Source organism: Mytilus californianus, unplaced genomic scaffold (assembly GCF_021869535.1).
Source record: "Mytilus californianus isolate M0D057914Y unplaced genomic scaffold, xbMytCali1.0.p SCAF_7, whole genome shotgun sequence".
Lineage (NCBI taxonomy): Eukaryota > Metazoa > Mollusca > Bivalvia > Mytilida > Mytilidae > Mytilus > Mytilus californianus.
The window spans coordinates 24,853,348-24,875,447 of NW_026262723.1; the positions used below are offsets into that span (position 1 = coordinate 24,853,348).

General features: G+C 31.1%; 1 long non-coding RNA gene across 4 annotated transcripts; it reads right to left on the reverse strand.

The window, feature by feature from the left end:
* Nucleotides 1-5,721: 5,721 nt before the first annotated feature.
* On the reverse strand, nt 5,722-21,184 carry LOC127710187 (uncharacterized). Of its 4 annotated transcripts, none has more exons than XR_007986025.1 (7): nt 21,057-21,184; nt 19,981-20,035; nt 19,230-19,292; nt 10,582-16,742; nt 9,292-9,355; nt 7,152-7,196; nt 5,722-6,802 (listed from the first exon to the last, which is right to left on the reverse strand). It is a non-coding gene; the product is annotated as an uncharacterized LOC127710187 (long non-coding RNA). The 4 variants fall into 4 exon arrangements; XR_007986028.1 differs by having other exon boundaries at nt 21,037-21,073; XR_007986027.1 differs by lacking the exon at nt 21,057-21,184 and adding an exon at nt 21,000-21,052.
* Between the last annotated feature and the right edge of the window lie 916 nt (nt 21,185-22,100).

The window sequence follows — 22,100 nt, forward strand, 5'->3', positions numbered from 1 at the left end:
ATATGACATTTCTTGAGTTGGAACTCACTTTTTTCCTATGCCAGTAAATACAGCAACTGGACGTCATAGGTCAAATGTTAACGTCATTTGATTTATGACGTTACGCCAGGTATGCAATACGGATTTAGCTATGCGATACGGGTTTAGCTATGCGATACGGGGTATGCGATACAGGGTAGGTGATACAGACTAGAAAAAAGAACCTTTATTAGATATACAAAATTGCTGTATTTTGTACTAAATATATGATAAATATATATATCGGATTTATTTACCGTCTGTGTCATATCTACATATTGTTTTTATCTTACTAGATGCACTTCAAAAATAAACAGTGCTAAATATCCATGTTTCAGTATTGCTTTGGTTTAATTAGACGCATTTCCGCTTAACTTTATGTTTATTTATTTTATCATTTTTCTTTAAGAACGCAATATATCTGCTTCAATTTTGTCTAAACATTTTTTGTTATTGTCAAGTTATAAACTTAAAAACTTTCAAAGCCGTTTGCAGTTAAAGAAAAATAATTCCCCTGGGGATAATCATATTTAGATTATTGAAAATAGAAATCGTGCCTCTTGTTTTAATAAAACTCACCATTTTTCACGTTTTTTTGGGGGTTTCTGGTATATACTTCGGTGTGAACTGCCCTTTGATAAATGTAGTTTATTGATCGACATCCCGGAACAAAACTTATGTACAATGTATTACTTAATAGATGTTGAATATTGGGGGCCTCAGGGAAGATTAGTTATATAGCTAACTGTGTAACCCTCTTAAAATAAAGTATTGTTGTTGTTGTTGTTGTTGTTGTTAGACACTTTCACTTGTTTTGATATCTATCAATTATATGTCAAATGTGATAAATAGATTTTTCCCCGTGAAACAAAACTAGAGTGTATAACCAACTGTTTATTATTGTTAAAACTTTCTTTTGTTTTCGATACCCCATCATGAAAAGATTTACATTAAGATACGCATAACAGAGATTTAAATTACATAGCCATGTTTGTAAACATAATGATATTTTTATTTAAAATTGTAACGGTTTACTTTAAAAGGCCAATTTTTTCTACAACAGGCTAACACGTAAGTAAGGAATTGTCGCTAACTAAGAGTAGACAATCATATGTTTGTATATATTTTGTTTATACCCTATAGTTTCTATTTACCCCTCCCTCCCTTTCCCCCACCTCCTTTTTATATTAATTTGATTACTAAATAAATCACACGCTTAGTATTTTTTTAGATCCTGAATTCACCGTTCATAAAAGTCAATCGAAAAAATCCCATTGATTTAAAAATACTTTAATTTGTCAGCTTATGCCGTTTATTGTGTCACGATAATTTATTTTTTGTTTCAAATTTATAGGAATAAACTATTTCCGACTTTAATAAAATACATAAATAAATCTTTATACTCCTGACCAATTGATTGAAACAGATTTATCTGTTGTTACGTATAAGTTTATTTCACAATGATAACAATACAATTTTGAAAGCCTCCTTCGTTAAACTATATACATTGACTAACGGATGAAAGATTTCATTAAATGTACTAGTTTGTACTTTAAGCTTCTTCTTCATAACAACAATTGAAGTTTTAACTGTAATGCATAAAACTGATAGCAGATAGCAGGAATCGCTAAGAACAGCAGACCAGAATCAACTGTCAGCACCCGATTCTTCCAATGAAAAGGGACTCAAAACAAGAACATACAATAATGAACAATATATTGCCAAGATAACCTAGATTAATACATGCACAAACTGTTTTGGGTCAAACAAGTTCCATGCGCACATACAACCTCGTTTTCTACTAAGACGAAATGTTTTGAAAACGAAACACACATTAAAAGACACTCAGACCACAGAAAATAACTAATGGGTAATCATGTCGGATTATTCTTATAAACATGGCTTGTTTAGCATTTGATATATTTAAACTAATTTTTGTAACGTGAATTGTTTTATGAATTAGAAAAAAACAAATGGTTGTTTCATTTACATCTTTTGCTTACCTAAACGGAGTGGTCAATGATTATTTGACTATCACATGTGGCATGTTAGTATGCATGTCTTAAAGCACACTCATAGGCTTTTACCAGTTATTATGAATTTATATTGTGTTACAATATATCTTGGTAGGTTAACAACGTACCATAAAGTTAAAATGACTTGACCAATAATGCATGATTCAGTTGCTTCAACATAGCTTTCGAACTCTCTAAAGTTATACGGCTGAATCCAGTTCTCACATACTTAAATAACCTATCAAATGTACCAGGCTGATAATTTGGGACGCCACATGCACGTATTGTGTTCATTAAACGCACTAGTGAGGATCAAAACAAAACAAAATTATGAAGCCTGGATCAAATTCTGATTTCGAGAGTATTGGATAGAACAATAATCCAAAAATATTGTTCCAGATACAGCTAATTCAATATATTATGGATGTTCATTTTCAAGTCACCGAGAGGAGACTGACACCTTCCTGTTTAGAGTGCTTATTCTAACATATTTTTTATCATTCTAAGTCAGACCAGCTGTATATGAAAGTGATTACACTTAGCGTCTATGCATCATTGCAACTTAGTTCATTGAAATATGCCTTATATTTTATGTTTCAATAACATATATTTATTTTTCTAATTCAATATAAAAATAAGAAGATGTGGTATGATTGCCAATGAGACAACTCTCCACTAGAGACCAACTGACACAGAAATTATCAACTATAGGTCATCGTACGGCCTTCAACAATGAGTAAACCCATACCGCATGGTCAGCAATAAGGGCCCCAAAATGACAAATGTTAAACAATTCAAACGAGAAAACTGACGGTATGATTGATGTACAAAATAGTGAACGTAAAACAAATATGATATACAGCAACAAACGATAACCACTGAATCACAGGCTCCTGAATTAGGACAGGCACATACAGAATGTGGCGGTGTTAATGTAGTTTTAAGGCGCCAACCCTCCCCCTATACTGGGACAGTGATGTAACAGTACAACATAAGAACAAACAATAAGATTCAATTGAAAAGGGCTTAACTCGTCAGATGGATACAAACCAGAAATACATCTAACAAAAACACAGAGTCGACGTGACTGGGTATTTATACATCTCCACTACAAATATAAACTTAGTACACATCTGAAAGTACTCGTAGTTACTGACAGCTAGTTCAAAGCCAATAACATCTAATAAAACAATCATGCATATAAGACTAAAGTTCTTTTTCAGAAAAAAATCGTTGTATGGATACATTTATGAGAATTCAACAACCTCTTCGAAAAAATATGCAAGCCAATTAGTTTACTGACACATCCAAAAACTAAATCAAGTTTTGTGTTGTACAGTAGCCAATGCATAGAATGAAATTAATTTCGATTTTAGTAAATAAATAGGTTAATTCAAACCCCATTGCATTACCGTGAACTATATAATAATTTGATCTTTCAAGACAAAACAAAGATCAAGTACAATTTATTTAGTAATATTAAGTAATATCGAATCCTGTAAAAAACAAAAACCAGCGAAAGCTAAATCCATGTACATGCATAACCTGGAAACTAGTTTATGGTTTTGAAACTGAAATCAATAATATAAAAGTCAAGTATAACCTTTTCAAATAAGACAAATATTAAATATTATCTATAAATCGGTAATTGACCTGTATAAAAGAACTAAACATAAAATTAAAAAAAAAAATAATAATATGGTTTGAAATTAAACTTTAGCTCTTGTGGTCTTCTTGTTCTGAATCATGCGGAGTTAATAATGCCAAACACTACAATGATAACACGGAAGAAATATTTTGCATTCATGACAACAAATACGTAACACTTTGACCAAACTAAAAAAGGAACAGTCTTTCATTTTTGTTCTTCAATTCATGCGAGCTATGCACGTAAGTATATAGTTATTGGTTGACAACAGTATTTAAAGAAAAATTGAGATTGAATGTCAGAAACACCATCAAAAATTAGTTTTAAGAAATTAGTATTATCATGGGAGATGCTATGAGTAATGCTGCCGGGCAAGATGAAGTGCATTTCTGAGAATATGGCAAAGAGCATTTAGAATCTTGCTAAGCGTATCGGTCTAATAGAAAAAAATATCTTAAACTCATATTACATCAATATACTAACATGTTCTTCCCGAAAGTGCAACCAATTTGCTTTTTAAGATCACCCCGGTCTTTGGTTTGGTTCGTGTTGCTTCGTCTTTTAGTTTTATGTGTTGCGTTTTGTAGACTGTTGTCTGTCTTTTAGTCGTTTTTCGTTTTTGCCATGGCATTGTCAATATAAAGATAAGAAGATGTGGTATGATTGCCAATGATACAACTCTCCACAAGAGACCAAATGACACAGAAAATAACAATTATAGGTCACCGTACGGCCTTCAACAATGACCAAAACCCATATCGCATATTCAGCTATAAAAGGCCCCAAAATGACAAATGTGAAACAATTCAAACGAGAAAACTAACAGTTTGTTTTCGACTTATGAGTTTGACTTTCCCTGTGGTATTTTCCGCCTCTCTTGCCATCCGTATTTTTATTCACAAAGATAACAATAATAATTTTTGTACATTGTCAGTTACAAGCATTATCATCGAACCTGAAATGTCTGAAGCAAATACCCGTAAAACACATTTTTCTACTTTTTCGGTCAAAATAACTTTGTCATTAAATCATACAATTGCACGATGTCTTTAAGGTTTTGTTCTGGTGGCGGCTATATCATTAAAATGTACCCTTCGGCTTCTTAGTTAAGATATATCAAACTCATTTCGTTTGGGCACACCAGGTGTTTTTGAAAAAAAAAATCGTCATAGGGCACGCTCAAGACGAAATGGTTATTCGACATGGTTTGAAAAAGGTAATGCAGATATAAAGAATACAAACCCGTACGCGTCCACACACATATACTTATTTACAGATATGTTAAAAGAATAATGATTAATAAAGGCAACTGAAGTATACCGCTGTTCAATTGTCATAAATCGATTTAACTGAAACAAATCTGGGTCACAAACTAAAACTGAGGGAAACACATCAACTATAATAGGAAACAAAACGGAACAACAGAAACACTGAACTGCTACAAAAACAGACGCCAACATACATAGAAACGGACTATGTGATAACAACTGCCATATTCCTGACTTGGTACAGGACATTTTAAAAAAAATGATGGGTTGAACCTGGTTTTATGGCTAGTCAAACCTCCCGCTAATATGGCAATGATAAAAATACCGCTAAAATGACAACATTACGTGACAGGAATACAGAACAATTAAACGCAAGAACATTCAAACAGGGAGAATACATAATATAATGGTACATTTCAACATGTAGACCACAGAATAACAACGAACACCTAAAATTAATTTACGACAGAACACAAATACAGCACAATAGAATAATGAACTATGCGTCACACGAATGTATCAGCGCCACAAAAAGTGACGTCACAGGTAAATTTCTAAAAATAGAATATAAAATATGGATTTAGTTTGTAATGATGCTATTTGGTGTATGTTCTAACCATTACAAGCATATTAATATAGAATTGTGTTAGCAATGGTGTAATTATTTGTATTTTATAACCATGTCGGTTTGTCTTCTAAATCAAACTGTGTAAAAACAAATAAATTCTGTGCATATAGTTGCTTTAAACTAAAAATCATATAAATGAACTACTAGGTGATTAATATCTTTACTTGTACATACATACAGAAAATTAAAAAAAAATTAAAACCACAAACGATAAGACACAAAACAACATCCAACCAGAATTACAAGTGAAAATCGGTACTAAATACATGAATGTTGGATGTACATATACGGAGACACGTCTAATAGCAATGCGAATTTACACTCAGCAAATAAAACAGTCATATTCGGGAATAGGTCACAATCGGTACTTAGAAGACCAGATGACGTAGATGGTAAACCACAATCTAAGTCGTGGTAAAATGTTGTTAGTTAGTTTACACATAGACACATCTTAAAGATCAACCAATTCGTGATGGTGTCCATAAAATTTTAATCTTTCCTCCTCATAATTCTGTTGTAGAAGTTTCTGCGTAAGGAACACACTCCTGTATACGAAGTCCGTATAGTGTGAACATACAAGAGCATAACGTATCAACTTAAATATGTAAACACCATATGATAGGGTAGAGGGTATGTTACTGCTGAGAAATGGGAAATTGATAATTGGGAAGTTGAAATCGTCCCGTTTGTCATAGATTTCAGTGTAAAGTCGTCTATCTGTGTCAATATTGAGGAAAAGATCAAGGTATAAAGCAAGTCTTCTAGATTCAGTATTATCCTTAATTTCAATTTCACTGGGATATATGAGATGTCAGTACTAGCTGAAATATGGGTTATTCAGTGATAGGACATCATCAATATATCTGAAAGTAAAATGAAAGAATTTCGCAAGGTGCTTTTTCTTTTTTTTTCTTTTAAAATAGTAACATAACAATGATAAAGAAACGATTGGTAATATACAGAAATTTTTTGAGATAAAGTATATACTGAAATAAAAACATAATATTTTTTTCTAACTAGTTGTGGAATATATAAACACTATGAATCCATCAAAAAAAACTTGGGATCGTTGGTCTAATACCGTCTATCTACTTCCAAACCGTTTTTGTCATTTCTATGGAAGGTATCATCAATGTCATTTGAGTGAAAATGATACTTGCACAAACGCAAACAACAATCTGTTGTAGACTAGGGATTAATATTGCCCCTGCATTGCCACCAGAACCTGCAAAATAAACATCAACTTAGTTTAATCAGTCTGAATACACGCTTAACACACAATTCCAAAATTCACAAAATAGTGAAGCTTTTCAAAATATGTAATATTATGCCTTGCTTTTTCGTTAAGCATATATATTGTCATGGGAATTTGGCATTCCTAATATTACCCGCGAACAACCTATATGCATATACTCTTAATTAGAAAAAAAAGTTTATTACCTAAGTCGGACATCAACATTGTATATGATGACATGCACACTGAGAAATATGTGCTCGAATTACAGAATAACATTCTCAATATTGAGATACAACTATTTATATAGATGAATAAAGAAATTTAATAAGATATTTACCTGACGCCGTTGTTGCAACAGCTTGCGCTGCTGTTGGTGTTGTGGCTGTTGGTAAAAAATAAATTTAAACATTCTTGTGAAAGATGCAATACATTATTTTAGACTGTAAGGCAAAATCAACACCAGTAAACCAATTTTGATCATCGCCCATCTTAACTCGAACAGGTCATGAAAGACTGAGATATGCAGTGTTTGTGGTCATTTCAGTCTTTCAATTAATTTTCAGACTTATCCACTGCAGCGAGAACTTCAGAACTGTTCAGACAATTCACTTGCTATCAAATAAGATATGTTCAGACTATGATCAGACTGTTCAGTAACTCCTATTTACCTGTACGAAACAACAACATACTGAATATTCTGAAAAGGTACTGTATAGTACTGAATTTACCGCAAGAAAATAACATATAAATTTCTTAAACTCTCAACATTTAGTTTCAGACTTTTCAGATGATGTATATATCAAAATGAACAACTAAAATTCATCTTATAGTGAGTTTTGCTATTATGATTTTAACTCTTGCTTTAAACTATACCACCTCTGTAGTATCGTGGTACCAGTGCGGGTTGCCAGTGATTGGAGCACCGACCGGGTCATATAACAGATTTTAAATTTGTATTTTGCTGCATCTCCGCTAAGCACGCGATATTAAGGATAAAGAGGAAAGAATGATCGGCTAGGAGTCAGAATGTGTCCGGATAGCGTAAAAAAAAATTATCGTGTTGATCAGTACAAAACAGGCTACAAATTCATATCGGATTAAGACGTTCTCGCCCTGAATATGCATTTTATTTTCCACTGGACTTTAAACACCCATCCATCATTATCATCAAGCATTATATTATCAAAATAAAATACTGACGAGAACTGTCTGTGTCAACAGATTTTTATTTGGTTTTGTGTTGCTTTATTCCACTTTCAAAATCTTTGTCATATTTATTTTTTGTTAATCTGATTAGAAAATTTAGAATGAAAACGGGGAATGTGTCAAAGAGACAATCAGACCAAAGAGAAAAAAACAACCCAAGGCCACCAATGGGTTTTCAACACAGCGAGAAAATCCTGCACCCGGAGGCGGCCTTCAGCTTGCCCCTAAACAAAAATGTGTACTAGTTCAGCGAAAATAGACGTCACACTAAACTCCGAAACATATAAATAAACTCTTCTTTATCTGAAATGCGATAACATTTTGCATTTAAGTTTTTTGGTCATATCCTAAAATTAGGAAAATTTACATGTATCAATGTGTTTGGGTGAGTGAGACGATTTTGTAATGATTTTTTTAAATGATTTAGCCTCACCGACACATATGATTCATTACTAAATTGAAACATTAACAATAGTAGTACGACTCGCATATTACTAGATTTGTGTAATTGTGTTTCCCGACGTATGATTTGTCTTTTTTTCAATGAAGTGCCGCAACTTTCTTTCGAGGTTTTTGTTATTCCATCTTTATTGCAATGGATAGTTTTATCTATTGCCATTGGGTGATTTTACATATATATCTATTGTCCATTGTGTTGTATTTTCTTTTTGACATATTTGTATTACTCTCTTTGTATTTCGTTTTAGATGATCGGGTTAGATTACTCACCCTGGTATATTTGTTCTGCATATGTATTTGTTTTCACTCAAAATACTTATCAATTGAGACCAAAGTGCACTATTAAAAATTAAATAACAGGAAATTTACAACCGTACTTCGTGCCCAGTCAAGCCGTTACCAACTGAATTTCTATAGATTGTTCTTGATTTTGTACTGCTTTTCATTGTTCCAGTTGGTATGAGAAAGGTAGAGCACCCAAATGCTAAATCCCGTCATGTTTGATATGTGCTTGTAGTTCAGTCGTTGTAGTTGATTATTGTCTGATATATTTATTTTACGTTTATTGTTTTGTTATACATTTGGTGTTTGAATTGATTCACATTTTGTCATGTTTGGGTCTAACACAGATGATTATATGATATAGGTTTGCTCATTGTTAAAGGCTAAACAGTGAAATAAAATAATTGCTTAAATCCTCGTAATGTGGACACTTTTGGATAGTTGCCTCATTGGCAACTCAAAGACATCTCCTTTGTTTGGTTGAGTGGAGGAAAACTTATACCATTTACAATGAATTAATTACTACTCACTACAATCAACATATAGAACAAGTACAAGGTAAAAGAAGATGCACACGGCTGTCTTTGAATAAATCTGAAAAAACGATGAATGTTTATTATTCAAAACGTAAACTATTTCACTTTGGTTAAATGTAACAAATATACGACTCCGTCAAGTCATCCGAAAATCCATCACTAGTAATAAGTGTAAGTCTGAAACGTTCATTTGGATGTTAACAGAATCTTAAAAGTCTGAACAAAAACTATCAGTCATGTTAATCGTATCAGTCTATTTTCATACATATCCATTGCGGTAAATTCAGCATTGTTTAGACAGTTTCCTTGAAGTCAATTCAGTAATGTTTAGAAACATTTCAGACAATTCAGTATGATGATGATGTGAACAGGTAAATAACATCTACTTAACATTCTGAACATAGACTGAGCATATCTTAATTGACTGCAAGTAAAGTGTAAGATAGCCCTGAAGTTACCGCAGTGGATAAGTCTGAAAATGGACTGAAAAACTGAAAATGACGAAATAACTAATTGTTCAGTCTATGAAGAGATAGTCAGATCAAAATGATCGTTTTAGATCAAAATTGGTTTACTAGTGCAAAAAAAAAAAGAAACGTAGCCAAGGTGCCAATATATTGACTTTAGTATTAACTAAGCCGCCATTATGACTCTTAATGACCGAATTTATAACAAGACACTGCGGCCTTTTATTGTTTTATTCGAGCATCATTGATGAGTCTTCTGAAGAAGAGAGGCGCGTCTGACATAAATATGAAATACATTATAAGCGAGTTATATTTAATGAATGTCTTTTTCATATTGTAAATATATCTCCTTCAGAAATTTTGAAAGGTTAAACATTTTTTATATATATCGCATCCTGTCATTATCTAGGTAAAATTTGAAGTGTTTCCGTAATATTTATTTTCTTTTAAATTTTTGCTTCTCTGAAACAACGAAAAGGTCAATAACACCAAATTTACAACAACTATAACGTATAAAGCATTCAACAATTTTTTTATCTTTTTGATAGTATTCGATTTTTGTTCTGAAATTGCTAATAGTTCAAGCTTTGCAGAATTTGTTAGGTTCTATAAAGTTAATCTTACCATTTTCTTGAAATGTTTGGAAAATTGTATTTTCACACCATGCGTACTGTCCTAATATAAGTTTACAACAACTATAACGTATAAATCATGCAACAAATGTTCATCTTTATGATAGTATTCGATTTTTGTTCTGAAATTGCTAACGGTTCAAGCTTTGCAGAATTTGTTAGGTTCTATCAAAAGTTAATCTTACCATTTTCTTGTAATGTTTGGAAAATTGTATTTACACACCATGCGTACTGTCCTATTATAAATTTATAAACAGGTAAAAATTTATATATATCAACAAATTGTTAATTGGTGTCAAAACTATTATCTAATTGCAAATCCTCTATTGAAAACTAATACAAGTACAATACAAGACCCAGCACGAATCAAATATACAGCTAGTTGATACTGAACTCTAAATATAAAGCCAGTCCACGTTCGAAAAAAAAACATATACAGAAAAAAAAATTTCGTCAGCTTTATAGTTACTCTTTTCCTCACTGAAACCGGCATGCTTTTTGTTATGATGGAGGAAATTCATTTTTCCGTTAGTACTTATTTACATGGTATTGGAACTTATCGCTTAAATTGCAGTATTTTCAATGTGTTTTGCAATCTGACTAAAACACAGATCCTATGTGCATGCGTTGCTTACAATGATCTGAAAACGCTCCGTTCTTCTTTTTGTTTTAAAATTTTCGGGATTCTATGCTTTTGTCGAATAAATAAATGTACACACCTTCAAAAATTTGAAGGCTAAAATTTCATTGGCTGATGTTACAAATTTCAGAACAGAAAGTAGAACGGAGCGTGTTTAGATCCTTGTAAGCAAAGCTTGGACACAAGATATGTATTCTAATCAGAATGTGTGTTTTGTTCTTTTTAACAATTTCAATTTAATTAATTGACTTGTGCTAGTAACAGTCTCTTTATATTGCAGTTTTGATGATTTGTTTGAACCAATTACATGAATAAATGTTTTCTGCCAATCTGTTTTTATCACATTTTGTCGTATAGCTTCTCCATTGTGAATACATTCCAGACTTTCAGAGTTGTAGGTTCTGATTGTTTCTGATGATGGTCAATCCATAAAAGCGCTAAGGATGCATCAAATTTATAACGTGTTATTTTCATTTACTTTTTCAGAACAGAGCATTATGATACAGTGACGGGTGCCACATGTGGAGCAGGATCTGCTTACCCTTCCGGAGCACCTGAGATCACCCCCAGTTTTTGGTGGGGTTCGTGCAGCTTAGTCTTTGATTTTCTATGTTGTGTCATCTGTCCTATTATTTGTCTGTTTGTCTTTTTATTTTTGGCCATGGCGTTGTCAGTTTGTTTTCGATCTATGAGTTTGACTGTCCCTCTGGTATCTTTCGTCCCTCTTTGATAACTAGTTTAGTTTCAATATAATTGATGTCAGTTAAGTTAACTTTGTAATTATAAAAAAGATTGTCATTCGATTGTATTTTTAATTCAAACTTAACAGTGTTGATTTATCTCAATTTTAAAGTTCTTTACTGACAGGTTGCACATGGAATGTAAATAAGCTATTAAAAGGTGCATACATACAGATAGCAAAGTCACAGGTCAAAGAGGTAATCAATTTAATTTACATTTGTTTTAATGCTAGCGTGACAAGTCGTAATAGAGTTTTTATAAAATCTCAAAAAAGACCATATGACAGGTGATTAACTGTTGATAATTAATTCATTCGATATATTTTATTCATTGTTATCACCATATGTAGGGATTAAATATTTTCCATATGACAATTATTTCTTACAAAATCTTTTCGGCCTTAAATCATTTGAACATTTACTCAAACATATTGCAAATTGATTGTAAAGGTCTCAATTCAATGATTGTGACAGAAAGTTTGCATGTCCTGGACACGCGACGTCTCAGAAATATTTGAGAACGGCGTCTTTAAAATTAATCGAATAATGATAAGCAGATTATTCACAGATAAAAGAAATTATAAGACTTTTGCGGCTTAAAAACAAGATACTTACACAAGGCCATGCTGTCTTTCTTTTGAGAAAAGGACGCCATTTTATACCATGTACAGTATCTCTGTATAAGGTCACTATCACCATGGTCACGGAATATCAAAGTATTTATACATGTATATTGTGCAAATACATCCATTTCAATTCCTATTGTGATAATTGACATCTCATAAAGTATATAAAACTTGAAATTATATTGTAAAAAACAAATTAAACCAAGTCTATATTTTCCTCTACGTCTTGTTTTTTGTCTTATTATTTGAGTAAATGTGTGCAAACTAGGCAATATGTATATTAAAACAGATAATACATTTAATAGTGAGAATAAAGTTTTATTGATTTTCAAATTCTAAAACAATTTACAATATCATTGGTATACGTTAATATTATAATGGTAAACAGATTTCCAAGTGTCATTATAGACTTACGGACTTACAAAACGCAACAATAGATTATTCTTTTTTATTTTATATTTTCAAATATGAAATTCTTGAGCAATAAATATATCAACATAAAATTCATCCAGTACCTCATTGTCTATTGTCTAAATACAGTTTGTAGTTCGAAAGTTGAATTGATCAGCCACATTTTATGTTTAAACCATGTGGTTTGCACTGAAACCCTGGTTTTCACCTTATAACCAACGCCTAAACGATTGACAGACAAGTCAACCAGTTCTTTTATGCATGTTTTGAGTTCTGTTTTGTCTTTTCGGTTTTGGCCTCTATCATACCCGTTACAACAATTATACGGATAAACACGTAGGTCATAAAATGTTTTTCTGCAGTCGATTCTTTAGTATTTAAGTATATTGAAAAAAAATTGTGTGCATCTGTCTGCCATGACATCCAAAAAAGTGGTTAACAGTTAACATTGTAGTCGTAAACCCTTCTCGCTGATAGCGCTTCGTAATTTCATTTGATTGACATGGCGTTGTTCTGATCATATGTGGTCATTAACAAGTCTCGTCTGTCTGTACCGTTGTTGTATGGACTGTAAGAAGAGATTCCGACTCGAAATTTCTAGCCGCACCACGTTGACGTCTTCCTTCTTGCAATATTCTTATGGCCTGATTCAGATTTTCTTTGCTCAGTCTCGACAATATGGATTTGCAATATTTTTTTTACTGATTTAAGTAGGGTATTGATTCATAGAAATGTTTTACGAAAAAAAATGAAATAAGAAAAACATGGTTTTAAATTTCACTTTTAGAAACTCATGCAACATCAATGATCCGGTATGTTCAATTACCTCAGGTAAGTCAAGTTTTGCACTGTTCTAAACGAAAGAAGTTAGAACATGAAAACAAGAAAAACATTTATGTGAAGATTAATCATGATTTGAAAAACAAATCACCGAACTTTACCTTGCATCTGTATAGTCTATTAGTATATTTCAATTAAAACTCAATAAGGCTGAATTGTATCAACTGCAAAAACTTTTAAACTGACTATGCATTGATTGTGAATAAACCAATTACACATGCATATAAATAGACAGCTGTGTCATAGGTTAAAAGCCTAAATGATATAATTTGCATTTCTTTCAAAGGCTGAATGACAAATCATAATGAACGTCTATAAACACGACCAGATAACGGATGAATAACCAATTATTTGTTATTGGGATCTTTATATTCCATCAATACTTCAAGATCTTGTTTGTATATTAAATTTTACCGAATCACATTTTTGGTGTGTCAATCTAAACACAGATAAGTAATAAAGTAATTACATTTATTTCTCAATGACAGTCATTTCCTTTATAAAATCTTCTAATTAAAAATTGAAAATATATTTGAACATTTACGCACACGTATTGCAAATTTACAAATTATAATTAGTTATCGGTCCAGTGGTGGTGTTTGCAGAGGTTTGATAAACTACTAATGTAGTTCACAATTAGTACGTGATTGGAATGCAGACTCCTTTTTAGACCAAATGCTGATTAAATCATAACTCATTCACAATTAATCAGAAGTTAAGAATTGATTCATCATTAAACTTTGGTGTTTATTCATTTCCCAAATGTATATCTGCACGGCAAGTTTTGTGTAAGGTTTTGGATTTTCAAATAATAAAGAGACATCAATTATTAAGGTCTTCGATACCTGATGTTAAGTTTTCAATTGCTCTAGAGCCTAGAGAATATGTGTACTACATAATAAATAGATTCATTCAAACATTGATATTGTTAAAATGTTTGTATAACCCAAAATACTAAGAAATTAAAGACAATTACGATTAAAGAGGTAAACAAATATTTGCTGCAGACACATACAAATGTATTAAACGAGTAATTCATTGCGAGGATTGATATATGGTAGTGAATGGACACAGAAGGAATATGCACCAACATGTAAAACGAAGCGCTCATTGAATTACGTGAATGTAAACATGATCGGCACACATTGATCATGTATTTCTTGTATTGAGCACTCTTCATTTATTTATATATCATATATTCGTACATTGGTTTATTTGTTTAATTTATTTATCAATTTTTTTCAATTGTTTTCTTATGGGTGAAGTTAACACATACAATATAATGCATTGCAATATTTCCAGAACAAACAAACTCTTGAAAGACGTTAATGAGTACAACTGTTTAATTATTCGAACCACTAAAGTTTTATAACAAGTATATATTGCCACGGAGATACTTGATACAAATGTTTTGAATTTGTGGTTTTGAATGCTCTTCAAGTTAGTTTTTTATTTGTCTTTTCAACTGTTTTGATTCGAGCGCCACTGATGAGACCAAATGGGATGACACGAGCATTTGGTGAACCAAATTATTAGCCTGGTATATTTGGTGATTTTTTGGCGGATGTGGGCCCTGTTCTGGGAATGTTAACGGTTCAAAAAATAGAATGAGAGAAGTCACATGTTCCGATTATATATCTGTTTGACTATTATTTAGGATTCGAAAAGAAACATTCATCATTTCGCTTTAGAATTACACGTTAATAAAATAATAATAATAGAAAAGCGAGAACAACTGACCCTTCATGCTCACCCGAATTAGTCCACAATCATTGAGAAGTGTTACATTCGTTAACAGTACAAAATATACCATAATCCCCCCCCCCCAACAAATCGCAATAACTTACTACGGCAGTCAAATTCCAGGGTAGTAAAAACCTTGATGTTTCTATAGAATAATTTAACACGGTATAAACAGTAAGTATCTAAAAATGACAGGAACATTATGTTTCACGTCAGCACCATCGAAAACATCGATATAAATGAATCGTAACTTTTCGGCGCATTTTATTGATTTACATATATTTGTCGATTGAAACTTTGATGTGCAGCAATAATGAGTTAAACAAGGGTTACATTAAGAACACGTTTGTATATTATCCACTTTTGAAGAATGAATGCATATTTTATGCAGTATTCCTATATATAAACATTTGTTTAGTCTTGGGCGTTGGTATACATAGATATATTAAACAATTCTATAGTCATGCACTTAAACAATTTTGTCAATATAACGGAACTATCAATAACTGTCACATGTGTAACGTTAAACTTGATTGTTGTATAACCAAATTGAACTCAACATATTCGTCGGGAATAATCTCTGTACAATGTCATACATATGATAGTTGTTTTCCAATAGTTGGTTGTTATATAAGAGCGTTTGGTTAACGTTTGGTCACGTTTTAGGAACTTCCGTCTTTTTGAATTTACATTTGGAGGTCGGTAGTTGTGTTTGTACTTTTCTAAACGTGCAAGGAAACAGACAATCGAATGCAATTCCCTCATTCCCTAAATGTTTCTCTTCATGGTATATCAAACATATATTTACGGTTTTGAACATCCGTAAATGAACGTAGCAATTCAAATATTTACTAAGAAAAAATTTAAAAAAGTGTTTGGAATGAACTGGGTTTGAAGAGTATACTGCTGTGGCATTTAATTTACAACGAATTCAACAGGAAACTTCAAATTGCGATTACAGAATATAAATTAATTTGAATTTCTTCTCATAAACGCATTAAACATTTCTAAATTGTAGCCTTTTATTAAAATCCTTTGGTACTCAAATGTATCAATCACTTTTATAATTAATTATATTAAAAGCAAATGCAGAAATGTATGGAATAAAAACATATGAAGCAAAAAAAAAACAAAAAAAAAACATGTAAAGTAAAAAAAAAAAAATTATTATTGACAAAGAAAAAATCTATCCAATAATGATGATCATACGATTTCCCGTCATTTTTGTGAAAACACTCCAGATGGTATGCTATAGGTTCTTTCAGGTGACATTATGCTTGTTAAAACGCATAAAACCATCTGACGAAAACTAGGAAATAATGTTGCGCCTGCACTGTCATCGGAACCTGCAAAAAAATGCATTTGTTTTTATTAAGTAAGAATGCGTCCGCCTTTGCCTATGGTTAAACATCCATTCCACTTCTTTTCACAGTAATAGAGAACACATAATTATCATCGTTAGACCTTGACATAGTCCACTCATTGAATAGATGGTTAACACTATATAGGAGGAATTGCGGATCATACTATCTAATATAAAGACACCACCTATTACTCGTAATTTCCAAATGTACAGCACTAATCTGAAGGAGCAATGTATTTCAAACTTGATTAAAGTTTTCAAAAATAGTTATACAATAGTTCTGATCTCACTTTTTCCCAAACTAGTAAAATACTTTTTTTTGATGAGCCAGTACCATTTCTAATGAGAATATAATTCAATTTAGATTAGTTGGATTTATTTTTTTTGTGATATCATTTTAATTCTTCTTCCCTACAATATCGACATAATATGTTTGTTCCCACGGTGTCTATAAAATCATGTGATGATTTCCCTTTAAAACGATTTTTTTTTCTATCAGATCATCAACAACGTCCACTTCAATGGTATTCTAAGTAACAGTGGAAATTATTGTGTTTGGAGAAAACAAAGAATGGTTTTAAATCGATATACACGCTATGTTGAAATCATAACTGAATGACAGTTAATGTAAAAATAAGAAAATGTGGTATATTTCCAATGAGACATTTCTCCACCAGATACCAAATGACGTAAAACTTAAATAAATCAACTGTAGGTCACCATTCAGCCTTCGACAATGAAGAAAACATATACAGCAAGACTCGATCGACAAATAAGTTACTTTAAGATGAAATATTGATGGATAAGTGCTGATATTTAAATTGATACATGTACTATTACGCATTTTCTTTTCTTTGATGTGGATGGCACGATTTTTTTTCATTCACATTATTTCCTATGTATGATGTGTATGGTGTTGATATCATATCAACAGTCATTAAATGTTATATACGAAGATGATAGCTCTGTTAACTGATGCGTTTACCTGATGATGAACAATATGCCATGTTAGATATTTATTTGTTAAATTGTCAAATTATACAAATTAGAAGTAAGGGCATTATAAACTTAAAACAAAATAACCAACACAAAAGTAAATAACGTGAACGAAACATTGTGAATTTAAAGCATCACTTAATGGGTTACACTCGCTGTGGACTTAAGATGATGATGAATTCGAGACTAGGTAACAATTTACTAGTACCCGAGAAAAATAATATAATTTATCAGAGAGAGAGAAATATTTAGTCAGAATAACACTAAACATGTATGACCCTGCAAGACTACTGCTGTAAATATACATCACATATAGAAAATAGCATGAACAAAAATGTATTGTACTTGTCAATGTGACAGCAGCTCAACAACACGAATAAATTAAAGATGTTTAAAGGAAAACAATAGACAGATATCTATACAATATGTCAAGCTCAAAAGCGTCTTTGGTCTATAAAAGTTAAGAATAAGTTTAACAAAGACAATGAAAAAAAATCTTTCCTCAACACTACCTAAGCAGGCACTGGTTTAACAATACTTTCTTTTCTTGGAGATGTGTTAGAAATACATGAATAATATTTCGAATTCTTAGATTGGTGCATGTAGTACATATGTTTCAATTTACAACATCAATCTTGTCTATATTACCAAATCTTGTGTCAATTGAGTCACATTCTACTGTATATTCAGATTTGTTTTATTATTGCAAGAAAGGCGACGGAATAGATTTCGCAAAAATGAAAAATCGCATTCAAAAATTTTGATATCATTGTGTGTACGCAGCATTATCTGAAAACGAAATATTTAGTTTCTATTAAACCACTTCCGTATAATCATGATGATAAATGCGCGCAAAAGCTTTTGAATTAACAGTATCCCTTTGCTGCATTTGTTGTCATAAGACACTGAAATATAAGCTACATGTACATCGTTAAGAATTTAACCTTAAAACAATAACTGAGTTCGTCTTTTTCCATTTCGGAAATGTAGCACTTGTCTGCTCATCATGAAACAAAGACCAATATGTTTTATTGTTTCGTGTTGTTAAATTGCAATCAATGGTAAACTGTTAACAAATAAATTTAATTCAAACTAATTAATAGAAGATGTTCGCTCCTCTGTTTCAACATAACAAGCTTTTTTAAAATACTGTCATAAATTGAAAGTATATATTAAATAAGTGAACTTAAATAGTACAAAAAATGACAGGTGCACGTCCTTGTTTTTTAAGATATAATCAATTGAAAATTTAGCGGGAAATAATTCACTCTAGATTGTTCATACATTTAACATTGGCACCTTTTTGCAAAGAAGAACTATTACAAAATAACAGGGAATTTATAAGATTTTTAAATACCTATATGAAATAAAATTATGAAAAGAAAAGTGGGGATTAGAAGGCAAAATTGTGATTGGCACTACATGGATAAAACAAGAGTAGCGAATATCCTTAGATAAGAGAAACACTTTATACCTGACAAATCAGTTGTAGCCGGATCTGTAGGTTCAACAGTTGTGTCATTTTCATCTCCAGTTACTGTGAAGAAATGGAATATACAACAAAATTTAAGAAATTTTTTGACCTATTCATCACATAGCAAATACTATGGATTCATTATAATTCGTGGATTACCGATTATTGTGGATTTTGTGGGTATAGGTAAACCATGAATTTAAATATTCAACGAAATTCAAATTGTATATAGGCTTTCATGTAAGAAGAATTTGGCATAACCACGAAATCTAATATCCATGAAGATACACTTTTCTTCTCAATCCATGAAAATTGGTACCCATGAAAATAGATGAAAATTGAGATGATAATTGCCAAAGAACTTATAGTATAAACTAAATTAGTAAATAACAACATGATCAGGCGCATAAAACAATCCGTAGAATTTATAATTAGAACATTACGGCCGTCCAAACAATCTGAGATGATGGAAATAGGTGCTTCAGGGTGAATCCATTTTTGATAACTATTCGTTATTTTTCTTTTGTTGTGTTTTAATTTCTCTTTTGCTCCGTTCACATGGTTCTGAATAGTTTGAAAATTCTGCTACACATTATTTGACGTGAATTTTCTAAATGCGAACAAAAAATATTAATGAAATAATCATAAGCAAATACATCAGTTACAACGTCAATGAAATAAAAATAACAATAACAATGTAAATGAGAGGGGAAAAAATGTGTCAGTATAGAGGCAAAACAGCAAAACTTACCACAATTAATCAGTAGGAAGACAAAGCAAAAACAAATTATTGCTTTAAAGTAATGCTGAAAAAGAATATTATACGTAAATAAACAAATGTGTTTCATCTTATGTCAAATTGCACGAATAAACAGCCGCTTCAACAAATATATCAGAACAACGTACACAAAATGTCAAAATATTGCCTCGCAAATTTTACTAACTCTATCTGCATGAGTTGTTAAAATTTAATAGATATATACATATACAAACCTTATTATTTCGTTGTCGACAAATACATATTCTGTTATATGGTATTTATTACAATTTTTCCATTTCTCTCAAAGAACAAATGACAGTATTTACTTTTATTTATAATGTTTGTCGATTTTCCTTTGAGCTGAGTTCACACAAGATCTCTGTTAAGAATGTTTTTTTTTTATACTTTGAATAGAATTCAGAGTATGACAGCTTCATGTATGTTCTTTAAGTTTTTTTTTGTCTCTCAAAATAATGGATCAAAACTGCAAATAATGTATTATAAATTGACCTGTTCTCAATAGTTTCATAAAAAGCAATAAGAAGTCATGTATTTTCAAAAAACCAACTTTGTCGGATGAAACACAAAGTGTTTTCGTCCAGATATGAATTAAATCATTTTTGATTGACGTGGCTCTCTGATGCATTTAAAAAAATATTAAATTTGAGATATTAAATAAATATTGTTTCCAGCATCAATTGACAGTGTCGAATGACTTGTAGTTTTCAAAATCAGGTTTTTTTTTAAATCTTTTAAATTTGGAGACTGTAAATATAACATAGACTGGAAAAATTTGCTCTGCTACTTTTTTATTTTAATTTGTGTGGATAACTTTTCCCCAGTTGACACTGTATAGCTCTTCCCGTATTCTGTTATTTATGCATACTTAACTTTTCAATATTCGAAATTTAGTGTTCCTGAAGAAGTTAGTTCCAGAAAAGCACTAAGACGAATCAAATTTATGAATTTTTATTTCTTATATTGCAGTGAGGTATCGATATTTGACCTACTTCTAGAAGAAACAATTCATTAGAAGAACATTCATACTTTGATAGAGTACAACTCACCATTTTGTCTGTATGTTTTGCAAATTTTGATTTACATTATCGTCTTGCATTAATGTATTCAACACATTAACACCCAAAACAATACCCGTATCTATAGCAAATTGTTTATTGTTGTCATAACATGTCTTTGTTCTTTTAAAATATAAATGCATATGATAACTTTGATCAATATTTAAATATATGCAACTGCAGTCTTTGTATGTTAATTAGTACAGACGATCGATAACATGTCTTTTTTGCAGTCATCACATTTGTAAAGCCCGATTATTGTCTACAACTGGTTTGTATTGAGCTTTCAAATTTTTAACATCTTAAGCTTTTTTAAACCTAAGTCTCAACTGAAATCAGTTTAGTATCAATTTGATATTATATGATAATAAAATATAAGGAATGGTTGTGAATTCTACAATTATCGAGCCCATAAAACACGCAGATAGAACGATAAAAGTGCCATAGTGTAGATAACCCTTTGTATGATTCAATATATTAAAATATCTGTTACTTGAGTTTGAGACTGCTAAATTCCACCTGCTCAATATATGTCAGATTAATATCATATTTTGATTTGTAATATTATTTGTAACAAATAATATAGTATGTACTGTAAGTTTTATCTTTAAACATGGACACTAGCGGTTATGTAATTTGCATATGTTTGTAAATAATTAATCAAAAATATATAGAAAGTAAATGCACAAATAAATAAATTAATAGATGAATATATTTATAAATCTTATATCAATATATATATACAAATAGGTAAATCATTTTGGAATTTGCAGTGGCACTTTTATTACCAAAGTATGATAAAGTATAACCTCAAAAGTATTCGAAGAAAAATATCTAGAATAAATTATCTTGACTTCGTTATCAGTCGTTTAAAAATTTTAACGAAATTTCATTCAAATCACACTAATTTTCAAAAATTCATAACATGATATTCACAATATATACATACTATAGAATCGACCATAATGATTTGATCCTTATATTTAAATACTTTAATTATTGATTAAAGTGGCTTGAAAGATTTATATAATGGAT